A 17,930-nucleotide genomic window follows, 5' to 3' on the forward strand; every position below is an offset into this window, starting at 1 on the left:
GCGCGCGTAAACGACTTCGAGTGACAGATGTGATTCGGAATCACAAACGGACTGTCCGGAGTTTGTTCCGCCTGATACTTTGGTTACGGTTACGACACTTAGTGTTCTTACGCGACATACGTGTGTGCGTGGAATTGCGTATTCGCTACCGTTACAATTCCACTAGAAGAGAGGTTCAACATTTGGACCATCTAAAGTTTCTCCGTCGTCAAAAGCAGTTTGGAAGCACCCGTAAGGACCTTTAAAATTTCTGCTCTTGTTGGTTTTCGTGGTATTTCCGAAAAATCCATCTTGAAGGTTTTGTCACTTCCCGACATTTTCCTCAAGACAAACACTGCCCACAAAAACTAACTGTTAGTAATTTGGAAAGCACGTTTGGTTTTTTGTCATTTCTCTCGACCCTACAGTCATTTACTCCACTATACGAGCACCTGTTGTTTTTGATGTTTTAAAGAACAAAATTGGTTTTATTTGACAATTTACATTAATAGGTCGCTTTGAACATCCTGACAGGTATCCTCCTATTTAGTGTTTACGCTGTAGTTTTCTACCGAATTTAATTAATTTGAAGAAAATAAGTCATATTTTTATGAAGACCAGTTATACTAACTGGTAGAGGAAGGTCACTTAAGCTGCCTTCATGAAAGGAATCATCCCATATATTATTTGAATCTACTTAATGTATCTTACGTACCTAAAGTATCTGACTAACTAACCTAAATTATCTTATTTTAAACAAGGCAATATTTATAATATGTACATTTTCAAATCTCTTGCCTAATCATCAAGGAACAACGTCTGAATCATCCTAAAATTGGATGACAGACATTTATGTTTAAAGTTATCTAGATTTTGTGGGATATGATTCCTGACAAGAAGTGTTCCAGCTTCCTTGTGAAGCTGTGCTGTGCAGTATCTTGACGGGTGATTGAGGATCATTTTCAAAAATTTGTTTTGTATTCGCAGTACAGCAAGGATACTCCTGTTGGAGCATGACCCCCAGATGTGTGATCCATATAGAATTGCAGGTAGTATAACTTGTATGTACAGTATAAGTTTGCTTTCTATTGTAAGAGTGTACCGTCTTTTGATAAGATAAATCCTCTGACTGAGTAGAAGACCGCATGTTTTAGATTAAAGCTTTTCAATATGAGCTTTGAATGTAAGGTGGCTCTCTAGTGTGTTGCCGAGATATCGCATGGTAGGGGTCCAGGGGAGTGGATTGTCGTGGATTGCTATTTGAATCACTTTCCGTTGGATTGTCGCCATAGTACGCTTTCGGTAAGGTAGAACAATGGCCTGCATTTTACTGCTGTTCACCAGTAACTTCCAGTCGTTTAAATGTTTTAAATATTTATCAACGCTTTTTTGCAGTCCAGAATGGAGCTTTGCATAGACCGGAGAGCTATGCATTATTGCAGTATCGTTTGCGTAAAGAGAAAGTTGCGCACGTTGATTTAGGGATGGAACATCAGTAGTGTAGCAATTGTGTAGAAGAGGTCCTAAGACGCTCCCCTGAGGAACACCTGCACTGTTACTGTAGGGCTTTGATCGGAGTGAGCCCAAATGAACTGTTGATGTACGGTCACAAAGGTAGCTTTGAATGATTTTTAAAATGTACTTTGGAAAATCTTGTACTTTCAATTTGTGCAGAAGCCCATGGTGCCATACGTTATCAAAGGCTTTTGTAATGTCTAAAAGTGTTAAGGCAGTGGACCAGCCACGGATTTTACCCTGGTTTATGCTGTTAATCATACGTTGCAGTTGATGAGACGTAGAGTGAGCTTTCCTGAAACCAAACTGAACTTCAGTCAGGGTGTTATTCTCAGAGCAATGGTTTTCCATTCTTGCATGAATAATGCGCTCCAGGATTTTGGTGTGAACGCACAGTAAGGAGATAGGCCTATAACTGGAAGCCATGCAGGGATCTTTCCCAGGTTTCCTGATAGGAATAACCTTTGCATGTTTCCAGCGAGCTGGTAAATATCCTAACTCAAGGCACCTATTGAAGATGTTGGTCAGTAGGGTCAAAGAATTGACCAAGATGTTTTAGGCAGATGTTGAAAAAGCCATCCGGCCCGGTGCCTTGAAGGAAACGCTGTATTTGATTATGAATTTCACTTCGTGAGGTCCTGTTTATGACTAAAGCAGGGTCAGAGTGGGAATTGATTTCACCAATACTACTTTGCACAATGTTTTCATGCGGACTGGTCATTGTGTCGCTGATGTTATGCGAGCTAGCAAAAACGTTGGCTAATAAGGATACTTTTTCTTGTGGTGTAAAGCAAATAACAAATGGGGTTACCTTTCAGAGGAGGAATGGGTTTGGGCTTAGTGCGCGAGAAGGGTTGGGAATTTTTGGGAAGATTCTTTACCATCTTGGAGAATCGTTGATTTTTATGTAACCTAAGCCTATATTCGAAAAGTTTAGCCGCTTGACGGAAAGCGGAGGCCCTATCCCTGTCCTTTGGTAATGTTCTTTTGGTCGATTAGACCTTTTGTTTCACGGTCAAGCTGGATGAGTTTTGTACTTATTTCAACGCGAGGAACGCACGAACTTACCGCGTTGTTTATACAGGCTTCGAGCATGGTGATGGCTGCGTCAATGTCGTTGATTGTGTTAAGCGGAATTTCGGCGTTGATAGTAGCTTCCGTGATGCGTTGAAATCTCGTCCAATCCGCTGCACGATAGTTTAGGCGTTCCTTCCTGGGCTCGGTCCCCGAACCATCGATTTTCATCAATACAGGCAGGTGATCTGAAGAAAGTGCTGTGATCGCTGTGGGTTCATTTACCACCATGTTGGTCAGGAACAAATCAAGGGTAGAGAAACTTCCATTTTTGTAGTATGTCGGCTGCGGTGGGAATTCTACTGTGTAAAATCCTGTCTGAAGGTCATCACACAAAATTGTTCCGTTTCCGTTGGCGATAGTATTGCTCCATTGGCGGTGTCTGGCGTTCAAATCACCGGCGATGATGTATTGATGTGTAATTCGTGTAAGCTTTTGTAGATCATTTTTCAGGATCTGAATTGAACCGTCGCTTCCCCTAGCTTGCTTCGCACAATAGGCTAAATAGAAGCGGAGCGTTCCTTGTGTAGTGAAGATTCCTATTCAAGCAGACTCAACCAGTTTTGTCTCTGGGAGAGGAAGTACACGGAATTTAAGAGACCGATGCACTGCTATCGCTACACCGCCTCCTAGGCTCTGCCAATCTACACGTACAACAGCATGCTCCGGAAGATAGAATGATTGTGTTGGTTTTAAGTGCGTTTCCGTTAAGGCAAGCAATGACATATCCTCGTTTACGACGAAATCAATAAGTTCCAACCGTTTGTGGGCGATGGAACGGCATTCCACCTACAATCATTTTAGGGCCCCAGAGATGAAATCGACCATCGTTCTGAAAATCTGGTCTTTGGAGCAGTGTTTTACTACACGTTTGTATTTCAGCCAGAGCTGAACCACCATTTTAAACAGCTCTTTCTCATCATCCTCAGCTTCTGCACTGAGGTCGGCACGCAGTTTGTTGAGCTTGTCTTGGACAGGTTGTCGATAAGGTTTTGGCTTTTGTGGTACACTGCCATGGGTTACAGTATCGGTCAACTGTTTTGGGATGCCTACGATGGTGTCGGGACGTAGATCGTGATTTAGTGTGTGTTACCGATGGTGCTGTTTGTTGTTCATTTAGCTGCGGCTGTGCTGGGAGTGGTAGCTGTTGCTTGTGCTCCGACTGTTGTTTGGGATTTTGCAGTTGCAAGTATTGTTGCTGGTGACTTTGCTGCTGCTGTAGCGCAACGATGCTGCATGCAACTGTGTTGGCATGGAATTTGATATTGTTGTTGTTATAGTTGAGCGCTGGTTTTTCTGCATCCAATGTAGTGAGATTGAGCTTGTAGTGGAGCTGGAAGAAATCGCTCTTTAGTTGTATGCGTTTTTGAGTTATTCTTTTTCTTCAAGTAAGCGATCCGTGTTGGGCAGTTCGGATTGCGGGGGCCATGGTTGCCAGAGCAGTTTGCACACACGCGTTGATCTTTGAGTTCAGCTGTGTATTGCGTTGTGCGATGACTTCCACCGCATTTAGCACAACTAGAGAGCATTGCGCAGTTGTTCGAGCCATGCCCGAATGATGAACAGTGTTGGCACTGTTGGACTTCGTCTCGTCTTGGCGAATAGCGCTCCCACCTGACACTGGTGTAGTTGAGGTACTTGATAGACTGAACCTCGTCAAGGGTCGTGATTCCTGTTTTGAAGGAAACCACGAATAGTTTGGATGGTGCCTTTAAAGCAACGCCAGCATGTAGCTCACGCACTTGCAAGGGCCGAAAACCGCATTCCTTCAACATGTTTTCAACGCGCAACTCATTGCCGAAGCGCAGGCCCTTAAGAATAACCCGAAAAGGTTTATCCCCCGGGAAGTCGTGGGTAAAAAACTCACGGTTGAAGCTGGCTAATAAAAATTTAGCAGCTTCGTGATCTTTCCACGTTTTGCAGAATATTCTGCAGCAACTATCTGCAGAGAAACTAAACGATGCGTCCAGTTCACCTCGTTGAGTAGCAGCACAGAGAGAGCTGTATTGCTCTTCGTTTAGGTTACGCACTGTTACCGGTGGGATTTTTTCATTGCGAGAGAAAGTGCTCTCCGGAGTAATGAGATCACCGTCTGTTGCGTCCAGCAACAAGCGCTCCTCACTTAGTACGCGTTTCGGACTTTCGACAGTTTTTAACAACTTCGAATGCGTTGAAATTTTAGTACGACTTTATTCGAAAGTTTAAAATCAGCTGCGTTCATCCGCTGCGTGTTGAAAGAGAGCTCATCTCGGCGCGCGCCGAGTTTTTATTCGTTTTCCAGCCTCCGGTCAATCACCCTTCACCGCTGCTGGTGAGAGTTCATGTTTTAGGATTCTCCTGAGCGAATTCGCTTCGTTTCGCCCGTGTTATGTCCGCAGCTTAAAGATTATCCGCTCCGCTCCGCTGTCAAAACGACGTGGACCGTTGCGTACGCGACACTGACCCCCGGTGTTTGCCTCGTTAAACACATTGTTTTGGTCTCACGTCGATGTGTGCTATCTTCACTGCCGGGCGTTCCAGGACTTTTCCGTTGCTAAGTTGCACCTGAACGCGTCGCACCGCACCGTCTTGCGATTGCACGGCTTGGATGATCCGTCCTCTCGGCCAGCAGCCTCTGGGTAGCGCCTCATCCACTATCAGCACTAGGTCGCCCTCCTGTAGCGGACGCTGATGTTGAAACCACTTGCTGCGTCTGGTGAGTGTTGGTAAGTAGGAAGAAACCCATTTACGCCAAAATTGGTCCGCGTATAGTTGGGATGTTTTCCAACTATTCCGTAGTGCTGCCGAGGAGTCAAGGAATGGTGAAAGAGGTTTTACGCCTGAGGAAGAGCCCAATAATAAGTGGTTTGGTGTTAGTGGTGCGTCGTCGTCGCTGTCAACCGGTACGTGTGTTAGTGGACGCGCGTTGATTATGTGTTCCACCTCGATCAACCAGTTCATCAATACGGCGTCTGTGGGTGTCTTCGTAAACTGCATGCCGGATAATGTTCGCTTCACGGATTGTACCAATCGTTCCCAAGCGCCTCCAAAATGCGGCGCGCCAGGTGGGTTAAACGTCCATTTCGTATCGGGAAGATACATCGCTTTTATGATCTGGTCCGAATTAATGTGTTTCACGGCCTCTTTTAGTTCTCGATCGGCTCCGACGAAGTTCGTTCCTCTGTCGGATAGAAATTCAATAGGGGTGCCCCGACGAGCTATGAAGTTACGGATGGCCATGATGCAGGAGCTTGTTGTCATACTGTGGGCGATTTCGATGTGCACCGCTCGTACTGTAAGGCATGTAAAGAGCACGCCCCAACGCTTCTCCTGCCTACGCCCGATGGCAACCATGTACGGTCCGAAGTAATCTATCCCAGTATATGTAAACGGCCTCTCGTATGGCGATACACGAGCTTCTGGAAGTCCACTCATCATAGGAGGTTTCGGTGCGGCTTTGCGGATCCTGCATACCATACAGTTTTTTCGCACTCGATGACAGGCACTCCGCAGCGCTGGAACATCGAATCTTTGCCGTACCTCGTTCATGACCGTTTGATGATTCTGGTGTTGATACTTCCTATGATACTCCGCAATCACTAGGTCGGTGAGCCAGCATCTTTTAGGAAGTATTATCGGTCGTTTCATGTCGTTCCCTACAAGGCGACAGGCATCGATCCGTCCTCGTACTCGTAACGCTCCGTCGCTGTCCATATATGCGCTGCTTCTATAAGGAGGACTATTTTTATTTATTTTTCTTTTAGTGCCATTCGAACCTGTTTTTTCTTCAAGAAATAGACGGTACTCATCCGGAAATTCTTGTTTTTGGACCTCTTTGAAGATCGATCGCTCAGCCAGTTGATATTCGGTGTGAGTAAGGGGTCTGTATGTTCGAGACTCTGTGGGCTGTCTTGCATTGTTGATGAAGCGCCAAACATATGCTACAGCGCGATGTAACCGCTTCCACAGCGAAAATCTCTCGAACTGAAGTACTGGACTCAGTTGACCATGCAGGTTATCTGTCTGACACCTTTCCTCTTCTGTCGCCGCGTGCTCGAACGATTGAAGATGCCAATCCTCTTCCGGCTGTTGCAGAAAGCTAGGTCCTTTGAACCAGTTTTCCGTAGCGAAGTGTCGATGAAGGTTCGCCCATTTAGTACCTTCGTCAGCTACATTGTCGTTCGTTGGTACCCAGTTCCATTCCTGTACAGATGAGTTTTCCAAGATCTCGCCGACTCGGTGTGCTATTTCCTATGATCCGAATTCAGCCAACACAACACGTCCTTCGAGTACGTCCAGAAAAAACGTCGATCAGCTTTCAAACGGTGAGCTGCTTCTGTTGCCTTCATCAAACGAACACCCAAAACGGCCGCTTGTAACTCCAACCGAGGAATGGAGGTGTACTTGATCGGAGCCACTCGAGTTTTGGCGTCAATCAAAGCTACTTCCCGTTTTCCATCTGCTTCAAAGCGGAAGTAAGCCACCGCGGCAAAGCCATCCTTTCCGGCGTACACAAACACGTGAAGTTGTATTATGCCACCCGTCGCGTTAGTTGGAGATTGGTAGCATCGTGGGATCTTTTCCGTTTGCAGGTGAGGTAAGCAGGCTAACCATTCCTTCCATTTTTCTTGTAGGTTATGCGGAATTTCATCGTCCCATGTAACTCCAGCGCGCCACACTTCTTGCAGTAGAACATTCAGGTATAAGAGGAATCCTGCAATCAAGCCCAAAGGATCATAAATCGTCATTAGCGTACTAAGTACCTGTCGTTTTGTTGGCACCGCTGTCCCTTGCAGAATAGATAGATCCTTTTTTGGCAGCTTGAATTGGAAGGTGTCATCCTGCAGATCCCACTTACTTACTTACTTATCAGGCGCTACAACCGCTTTGCGGTCTTGGCCTGCTGCAACAATCCTCGATACCGCTCACGGTTCAGCGCCGTCGTCTGCCAATCCGTTATCCCGGCCGTTCTGGCGGACGCATCAACGCCATCACTCCATCTCAATTTGGGCCTACCACGCCTCCTCTGTCCTTGTGGACGGCCTAAAAGGACTTTACGGGCTGGGTCGTCCGGTGTCATTCTTATGACGTGACCAGCCCACCGGAGCCTGGCGAGTCTAATGCGCTGTACGATAGTGAGATCATCGTACAGCTCGTAGAGCTCGTCATTGTAGCGGCTCCTCCATTGTCCTTCCACACGTACGGGGCCAAAAATCCTTCTGAGCATCTTCCTCTCGAACGCGGCTAAGAGGGCTTCGTCAGTCTTGGACAGAGTCCATGTCTCAGAGGCGTATGTGAGTACTGGGACTATAAACGTTCTGTACAGTCCCAGCTTCGTACGTCGCGACAGGTATTTAGAGTGGAGAAGTTTCCTCAGGCTGTAGTATGCCCGGTTGGCAGCCAGCACCCGTGCGCGTAACTCAACATCAATGTTGTTGTCGGTGCTGACTTTTAACCCCAGATAGGTGAAGTTTTGGACGACTTCGAAGGTGCGGTCACCTATCTGTACATCACCCCTGCGTAAATCAGTGTTTGTTAGCAGGGCCGCTGGTGGTGCCACCATCGTTTTGGTTTTCGCCTCGTTAATCTCCAACCCGAGGTTCTGTGCCGCTTGCTCGATCCTTTGATAAGCTTCTGCTACATAGGAGAGCTTCAAACCAATGATGTCTATGTCATCAGCGTATGCCAGGATTTGGATTGACTTATAGAAGATGGTCCCCGAAGCTTCCACCTCTGAGTCACGGATGGCTCTCTCTAGCGCCAGATTGAAGAGGAGACAGGCGAGCCCATCTCCCTGGCGTAGGCCCTTGGTGGTAGCAAAGGGCCCTGAGAGTTTTCCATCCACCTTCACCTGGCATGTGATGTTGGCCATTGTCAATCGTACAAGCCTGGTAAGCTTGGCCGGGATTCCAAAAGAGCTCATTGCGTCGTACAGTTTTACACTGGCTATGCTGTCATAGGCGGCTTTGAAATCAATGAAGAGATGGTAGGAGTGGAGCTGCTGCTCCGCTATCTTCTCCAAGATTTGCCGCATCGTGAAGATCTGGTCAGTGGTTGATTTTCCGTTTCGGAATCCTCTCTGATAGTTTCCGACTATCTCTTCAACGAATGGGACAAGTCGATTTTGTAAGATAAGGGAGAAAATCTTGTAGGCGGTATTCAACACCGATACCCCTGTAGTTGCTGCACTCTAGCCTATCTCCCTTCTTGTATATGGGATAGATGATGCCAAGATTCCAATCACAAGGCATCGATTCGCTATCCCATACCTCAGTAATAATTTGATGAATTTCCTGTTCGAGTGCTGCACCACCGTTTTTGATCAGTTCGGCTACTATTCCGTCGGTGCCTGGTGCCTTGTTGTTCTTGAGCCGACGGATGGCCATTCGTGTTTCATCTATGCTAGGTGGCAGTAGCATGATATCATCTGCTAGTGGAGCCTCTAGCTGTTCGTTGAACTGATCATTTAGCAATTCATCAAAGTACTGAGCCCATCGCGAGAGGACCTCTGGCTGGTAGCTGACCAGATCCCCATCCTTATTCCGACAGCAGGTCACCTTAGGTCTAAAGTTATTTCGGCGACCTGGTAAAACTTTCTTCCTGGTCCGTAACGCACTCTGATTTCTTGAAGTTCCCGCACCCGCTGCTCTTCCCAAAGTTGTTTTTTGGTGCGGTGAACTCTTTTCTCTTCTCTCCTGAGCCGTGAGTATTCCTCTGCGCATGCCCGCGTTCTATGCCGCTGCTGCATTACTCGGTATGCGCAGTTTTTACGTTCTGTCACATGTCTACATTCTTCGTCGAACCAGCCAGATCTGGTGTTGCCCCGACGTGGTGGGAGTGTGGAATTGGCACAGCTTATTATTTTTGTTTTTAGAGCGTTCCACCGTTCGCTCGTAGTTTCATATTCATTTTCTGGTAGTAGAGCCTCACCTAAAGCGGATTTGAATGCCTGTTGGACGTGACTGTCCTTTAGGGAGTCCGTGTTGAGCCGAGCCTGCGTGTTAGTTTCGCCCCCATTGACGCGGGGACGGGCGATTCTGCAACGAATCACTAAGCCAACCAAATAGTGATCGGAATTGATGTTGGCCCCTCGATACGTTCTGACGTTCAGCAAGCTCGACTGTCTTCGGCGGCTAATCAACACGTCGTCTATCTGATTGGAAGTGGCTCCATCCGGAGACACCCACGTAGCTTAGTGAATGTCTCGGCGCGCAAACTTGGTACTTCCCACAACCAGATTGTTTGCAGCTGCAAACTGGACCAATCTACTACCATTGTCGTTACTGTGCTCATGTAGACTGTGACTTCCAATGTATTGGCGGTACATTGGCTCCCTACCGACTTTTGCATTGAAGTCCCCCAGGATGATTTTAACATCGTGCCTGGGACACTGGTCAATGATTTTTGTGAGGCGGCCATAGAACAGGTCCTTCTCCTCTTCATCCTTGTCTTCGGTAGGGGCGTGAACGTTGATGAGGCTGATGTTGAAGAATCTGCCTCGCATGCACAGGGTGCATAGCCTATCATTGATAGCCTTGAAACCGATGATTTCGGATTTCAGCCGCGGACCGACGGCGAAATCCGTTCCGAGCATATGGTGGCGGTCGTGGCAGCTGAAGTATATATCGTAGCGGCTACTGCCACGCCTGTTATGCACACCATTCCCTAACCAACGGATCTCTTGTAGAGCTACGAGGTCCATGTTCAGTATGGCTAGGGCGTCATCAAGTTGCTTCAAGGCTCCGGCTCTGTAGAGAGTGCGTACGTTCCATGAGTCCATAAGAATGTTATTTTTTGGACGGTGCGGGGGTCTGATATCGTGGAATCCGGGTATCGCATAACTGTTTAAGCTTTCCGTAGTCGTTGAGTTACTTGAGGCAGGGTGACTGGCCCTGCGCTCAAGCCCCCAGGTACCTCTGGAGGGCCTCGTGGCAGTTCGGTTTAACGTCTGGTTACCCCCCCGACGTACAGACAGACCAGTTGCCTGGTCTGCCCACCCCCCTCCTGTTTAGCCTTTCTCCACCATCCACCCAAGGGGTTGGGACAGGCCCGTGTACCCAAGCTTGGATATGTGGTGGGGAAAGTTACCACTCTGTACGGCGAGGACGTGACGGAATAGGAGTTGGGTAGGAGAGCCTGTGTAACCCCGAGAGGAGCTTCGGTTCCTACCCCATTAACAGAGCAACATGCAGATCCCACCACATGCCTAAACCCTTCTGCGTCTTCATCGCTGGATCGAGGTTCAAATCTTTGGCCTGTTGCATACTTCCTCCGACAGCACGTAACACCTCCTCCTGGTTCGAAATCCAATTGTGCAGCTGGAACCCGCCTTGCTGGTGAATGTATGCTACGTTCCTACCCAAGGATACTGCTTCATCCACACTTTCAACGCTAGTCAGCATGTCGTCGACGTAATGATGAGATTTGATGCATTCCGCTGCTTCCGGAAAGCGCTCGGCGTAGCGATCGGCATTCATATTTTTCACGAACTGTGCACAACTTGGAGAACACGCCGAACCGAAGGTCATTCGCAGCATCACGTATTCATCGGGATCGGTTTGCGATGGAACTGTTCGCCAGAAAAATCGTTGGCTGTTGTGATCTTCTTCCTGTATCAGCACAGCATACTCCCTAAATCTGCTAAGAACTGCAGGCAGTGGAGAGAGCAAATCCGGTCCAGTCATCAACATCGAGTTAAGTGATATTCCGTTTACAGCTGCTGCCGCGTCCCAGACCACTCTAACCTTATTCGGTTTATTTGGGTTGAAAACCGGCAAGATAGGTAGGTACCATTTCCTGGGGTGTTTCGTTTGTATCTCACTTTCTGCTAATTTTTTAATGTAGCCTTTCTCGATGTGTTCTTTCAGGACCTGATCCATCATGTCGCGGAGCTTTGGATCTTTGGACAATCTTCGCTCTAAGCATTCGAGTCGTCTGAGGGCCATTGAACGATTGTTTGGCAGTTTAACATCGTCATAACGTCAAAGCAGTCCTGTGACATACCTTTCGCCTTTAAGAACGGTGGTCTTTTGAAGTATTGCGATTGCTCGTTCATTCTCTTTTGAGAGCATGCTGATAGCGCCTCTGTGACGGGGTTCCTCGAGCGCGAAACCACCCTTTAAAGCTGTCCCTATCTTGGCTTCGATGAGTTCACAGTCGCACTCTTGGGCCCGGTGGAATGATACGATGCTGCTGTTGATACCATTGCCGTTCCACCCAGAAACCACCCATCCTAGCCGGGTCTTTGTGGCCACTGGTTCGTCCGCTTGTCCTTCTATTGTTTTTAACGGCACCGTGAGGTGATAGTTGTTCATGCCAAGAAGGATGCGAGGGGCTGCTGCCGGATACTGTGGCAATGGAATGGACGCCAGGTGGCAAAACTTTGTACGCAGACGATCCATTTTTACCCGTTGAGGGGGTAATCCAAGGTGTTTTACCGATCGTACGTTTGAGGCTTGGAATTTCTTGGCACCACTGGACATTCCCATAATACTAACGCTCACCTGTTTGGAGTCACGTTCAGTGCGATGTTGCCCTCCTGTCCATTTCAAGCACAGCGGTCGGTCTGACCCCTCCAATCCCAACTCGTTCTCCCAACACCAGAGACTGTTCGATCAGTGAAACCGAAGCTCCATCGTCCAGAAAGGCAACTGTCTTCACCGTTTTTCCTCCGGCTTGGAGCTCGACCGGAACATATCTTAACAGGACACTTTCTTCGGTGGCTGTAGAGTGGGAGAAGTTAGCTTCTTGCCTGATTTTACCTGCCTTGTTGTGTAGAGATGGATGATGTTTCATCGTGCATCCGTCTTTGCCGCACTGCCTGGATTCTTTGCATGGAGCACGGTGCTTCCTCAGGCAGTATTTGCATAAGTACCTTCGCTTCACGAAGTCCCAACGGTCTGCGATGTTCATCTGCCAATATGCGACGCAGTCCTGCAGTTCAGCACATCCGTCGTCGCATGCACATTTGGTTTCCGTACAGTTCTGCGAGGAATAGTTTGTAGAGTGCGCATTAACGTACTTACTATTACTCGGCTCTAGGCACGATGCAGGAGGTGTCACGGATTGAGCCGCTTGCTTTATAGATTGCATCCACTTTCCGAAGGCGGTTAAGTTGACGTTCTGCAGATTTAAGCTGTGTATACCCCACATCAGTTTTATCATCGGTGGAAGGCGGCTGACAAGTTCATCCAACACTGGACCATCGTATCGCTCCTGCTTTCCGCTAGTCCTCACCGCGGCACACATCTCGTCTACGGAAACGGCGAACTGGATCAAGGTCTCCAGTTTGTCGGCTTTCGGTGGTACCTGGCGACGAATCTGGTTCAACAACGTTTTCACGATCACTTCTGGGCGCCCGAACGATGACCTTAACTCTTGCATCACTTCTTTTAGGTTTGCTGCATTTCTGAGTCGTCCCTGTACCGCCCTAAGTGCGTCTCCCTTCGGTGCTTGTTGAAGTCTCGCCATATTTTCACCATCCGAAAACCCACACAAATTTGTCGTTTCGTTAAAAGCAGTCTCAAAACGTATGAAGTTGAACAAACGTATTTAGTACTGACTCGAGCCTTTGTACTACGTCCGGCTCTCGTCGTTGCGCTTCTCGAGCTGCGTTTGCTTCTTCGAGCATCCGACTAAAAGTTCTGCTTAAATCATCCCAAGAGAGATTTACATCCCGAGGCGACGATATGGTAGCTGGGTCAGGGCGTTTGGGTAGGGACGAGATCACTTCCGTAGATCTAGCTCTAGCGTACGGCACCTGATTCGCCATTTCATCATCGACCTTTTCTCTGGCGATTGGACTGGCTACGACGGGCGTAGCGTGGTGAAGGATCGAAGAGGCGGGATCCGGCGTTCCAGGCGTGCACATGTGGCATGTCCACTCTCGACTGTACACGGTATCATCTTCGTTCACACAGTCTAGATGAAACATCCGTTCACACCGATCACAATCCACTGCATTCTCCGTGCTTGCACCGTTGCACACACCACACAATTTGCCTTCCATTGCATTTAATGTTCGCGATCACGTTCTCCTAATTTCACTCACTTTAAGACGCGGCAATTAGAGTCTGTTGCACGAAATCTTGTGATGCGTTTTGTGAGAACGTAGAGAGCTGAACTAAACTGTTTCGCACAAATTCTTTTGACTGTGAATTATTGCACGTAACTGATTTTAAAATTGTTGCGTCCAGCAACAAGCGCTCCTCACTTAGTACGCGTTTCGGACTTTCGACAGTTTTTAACAACTTCGAATGCGTTGAAATTTTAGTACTACTTTATTCGAAAGTTTAAAATCAGCTGCGTTCATCTGCTGCGTGTTGAAAGAGAGCTCATCTCGGCGCGCGCCGAGTTTTTATTCGTTCTCCAGCCTCCGGTCAATCACCGTTCACCGCTGCTGGTGAGAGTTCATGTTTTAGGATTCTCCTGAGCGAATTCGCTTCGTTTCGCCGGTGTTATGTCCGCAGCTAAAAGATGATCCGCTCCGCTCCGCTGTCAAAACGACGTGGACCGTTGCGTACGCGACACCGTCCATGATGGTGCTCTTATCAGCTTCAGGATCAGCAGCAAGAGTGACCTCGATATCACCTTTGTGTAGAGTTGTTCGTTTATTAAACTGTTCCAGACTTACGTCCTATCACGATCACGTTCGCTAACACTCTGACGGTTTTCCCTTCTCTGCTTGGTATCCCCGTTACTTATCTGTAACACACGTTACCTTTGCTACCCAGTTGACATTACTGCCTTGCGTTACCCAGTTGACATTATTTGAATTAATCGTTATAGTCTAGTACTCTACATCCCTCACCTAGTCCAACAAATCTAGACAAATTTAACAATATAACACTTGTTAAACATACTAAGGAATAAACAAAACGAAATCATTCCCTAAACCTCAATGGTATGTTGACGTATCTCTTTGGTCTCTCTCTGGGCAGGGGACCCTCATTTTGGCCTTGCTTTTGTCCTGTCCCATCTGATATTTTTAAGGATGGAATATTAGTTTTACCTTCTTCTTCTAGAGTATTCCTTGTGCTACTCGTTGTTGGACATCTTATTATGTGAGCTACTGGTCTTCGATACCTGTTTCCATTTTCACCGGTTATAACTACCTCTGTGCCATTTCTTTCTACGATTGTAAAACGTTCTGCTCGGAAAGTAGGCTCTAATTTACCTATTTCATAATTTCTTATGAATACTTTGTTTCCAACACTTATCGCATTATCCCTGGCATGGCGTTTTCTATCAGCGTACAATTTTCCATGCATCTTGCTGATCATGTCTTTATCGCGAACTTCTTCATCCCGATTCCAATAAGGGTCAGTCCTTAATGAAGGTAGTAGGTCTTTAACTGGTCTGCCCGTGAGAAGCTCCATTGGAGATTTTCCCCTAACTGAATGAGGTGTTGTGTTATAGCTATAAACGTATTCTTGCACCGCTTTCCTCCAATCGTCTTTCATTGCTTTGGCAATCCGTAAAGCCCGCAAGATACCCCTATTCTGCCTTTCTACTCACCCATCCATCTGTGGCCAGTTTGGAATAGTATGTATGACTCTAATATTTTTGCTATTGCAATAACCTAAAAATTCCTCGCTGCAAAATGGTGGGCCATTATCGGTTCTAATCGTTTCGGGGTAAGTGTGGTGATGGAATATACGTTCAAGAACTTCAATTGTTTTACTAGAAGTCGTGGTGTTCATTTCCATAACCGTAAGAAACCTACTGTAGTAGTCAACTGCGACTAGAAATGTCGCACATTCTTTTGCTGTGAAAAAATCTATTGCTAAATCTTGCCATGCTCGCTCTGGCATTTCCTTTCTTGTCATCGGCTCCGGTGGCCCTGATTGCCTTACTAATGCACAGCCTTCACATTCTTGTACCCTGTTTTCTATGTCCCGATCCATATATGGCCACCAAATTTTCTCTCTGATGTTTCTTTTCATAGTTATTACACCTGGATGACCCCTATGAGCAATATCTAAAGCTCTTTTCCGCAATTTCTCTGGGAGAACAATTCGATCATTCCTCACTACCACCCCGTTTATGACCCCAAGTTCCTTTGCAAATGCCTGAAAAGCAAACAAATGTGACGGCCATGTGTTTGTTTCAATAGCCTTACTAACTTCATTCAAAGTTGCATCGGAATTAGTTGCTTGTTTGATTTCTTCTAACTTTATATCTACTGGTCCAATCTCAATAGAACAAACAAAATGTTCTGAAGCCTCATCAAACGCTTTACTCGACGGGGGGCACAACCTAGATAAAATATCCGAGATGTTGCTTTGTCCTGGAACGTGTACGACTGTGAAATCATACGGTTGCAACCTCAGTGCCCAACCCTCGGCACGCGTGCACGCCTGTTTCTCTTCTTGGTGTTTTCCACCAAATATATATTCCAACGTTTTATGGTCAGTGTACACCGTAAAATGAATCCCGAAAAGGTACGTGTAGAATTTTTCTACAGCCCAAACAACAGCTAAAGCTTCCCTCTGTGTTTGCGGGTAAATCTTTTCTGTATCCGTAAGTCCCTTTGATGCAAAACTAATAATTCTCGATTCATTATTGCTGTTTCTCTGCGTTAACACTGCTCCAAGACCTACTGGCGATGCATCCACATATAAATCTGTGGCATCTTTGGGATCGAAAAAACCCAAACTGTGAACTGTGTTCGCTAATTCCTGACGTAGATCGTCAAAAGCTTTATGTTGTTCTACCCCAAATATTTCTATGTCACCTCTGATAAAACTTCTTAGAGGTTCTGTTCGCGAAGAAAGATGAGGAATGAACTGACCTATAAAATTAACTAAGCCTAAAAAGCTACGAACTTCTTCCTTCGTTTCAGGAAACCTAAAGTTTTGAATCGCCGCAATTTTGTCTTCTGTTGGCTTTATGCCTTTCGAATTAATTTTGAATCCTAGGATTTCCAACTCCTCAACCCCAAACATACATTTTGATTTGTTGAGCGTAGCATTTTTTTTCCCCAAGATGTCTAACACTTGATCAAACGTGTGTTATGTTCGGTAATGGATGTCCCCCATATGACAATATCATCTATATAGATGATAACTCCTTCAACAACCGCTAGCATCTCAGACATGATTCTCTGGAAAATCTCAGGCGCGCAGTTTATCCCAAACATAAGACGCTTAAACCTCATAAGCCCTCTTCCTGTCATAAAAGTTGTAATGTCACGTGAATCCGGGTGTAGCTCAATGTGGTAATAAGCCGACGTGATGTCTAGCTTGGAAACTATTGTTGCTCCTTTTAGTTTGTTGAGAAGTGTGTCAATTACAGGGAGTGGATAGTGTTCCCTTTGAATCGCCTTATTAGGGTATCGCATATTTATGCAAAGAGGAATGTCGTCTTTACCCTTAGGAACCACTACCATAGGCGATATCCAATTGGCAGGACCTATAACTGGCTCAATTATGTCCGCTTCTAACATTTCCTGTAACTTCTGATTGACTTTTTCCTCCATCGCTATCGGTATGCTTAGGTAGGCTAGCTTCTTTGGCATAACAGTATCATCAATTGTAAGCTTCAATTGGATTCCCGGAAATTTTGGAAATGGTGTCTTCTTTTGCCCTATCATATTAACTTCTAGCCCAACTTTCAAAACTTTCAGCTCCTCCGCTGTCTTTTTGCAAAGCAAACATCGATTCGCTCCTTTGATAACGAAGAATTCTGTGTAGACCTTAGGTTTTGCATCATTGATTGTAATCCATGCCTCAAAACCAGCCACCACTTCCAATGGGACTTTAGATGTATACGCATTGAACTGGCGATCACATTCAAACTGCATGTTTGTAAACTTTCCAAAAATAAACTAAATAACACAAGACGCCGAAATGTGCTTGTTTCTCCTTTGTCTTCTCAACGGAAATTGAATTCTATATTTCATAATTCACCAGGTTGCATCACATCACCAACTGTCAAACTTTGACATTTGAGCTTTTCGAATAAATGCACGTTTACAGCTCGGCCATCCTGACTATCTAATTGCCCTCAATTAGCTATCGCTATCGTCAAAGACAAGATCTGCTACTGGTGAAATCCACTCCCTTAATTTGTCAGCTTCTAGCACACCGTCGTACGGGATTTGAGTGTGTTGCATACCGTCAATGTCCCGAACTACATATCTATCATTCGGAAGCCGTTTGTGGATTATGTACGGACCCTTATATCTAGCTATTAATTTCTTATTTACATTTGTGCTATTGTCTACGTTGCGGATGAATACAAGATCCCCTACTTGGAACTGAATAGCTGGGCGATGTTTTTTACTGAATTGTTCCTCATTAATTATTTGTGATTGCAAGATATTATCTGACGCTTTTTGACGTATAATTGCTAGATTGGCCTGAACAGGATTTGTCTTTTCT

The 17,930-nt window shown here is 46.2% G+C and overlaps 1 protein-coding gene across 6 annotated transcripts in view; it reads left to right on the plus strand.

Annotated features, from left to right (window-relative positions):
* The window catches only part of LOC118513437 (uncharacterized protein K02A2.6-like), a 54,053-nt gene extending 47,729 nt beyond the window's left edge, over positions 1–6,324 (plus strand). For 3 of the 6 annotated variants that reach the window (XR_004906470.1, XR_004906468.1, XR_004906474.1), the window contains 2 exons: positions 967–5,612; positions 5,698–6,324. The gene's annotated coding sequence lies outside the window, so the exon portion shown is untranslated. The remainder of the gene's footprint in view (positions 1–966; positions 5,613–5,697) is intronic. The other 3 variants (XR_004906469.1, XR_004906473.1, XR_004906471.1) reach the window with 3 other exon arrangements.
* The last annotated feature ends 11,606 nt before the right edge of the window (positions 6,325–17,930 follow it).

This window comes from Anopheles stephensi, chromosome X (assembly GCF_013141755.1).
Source record: "Anopheles stephensi strain Indian chromosome X, UCI_ANSTEP_V1.0, whole genome shotgun sequence".
Lineage (NCBI taxonomy): Eukaryota > Metazoa > Arthropoda > Insecta > Diptera > Culicidae > Anopheles > Anopheles stephensi.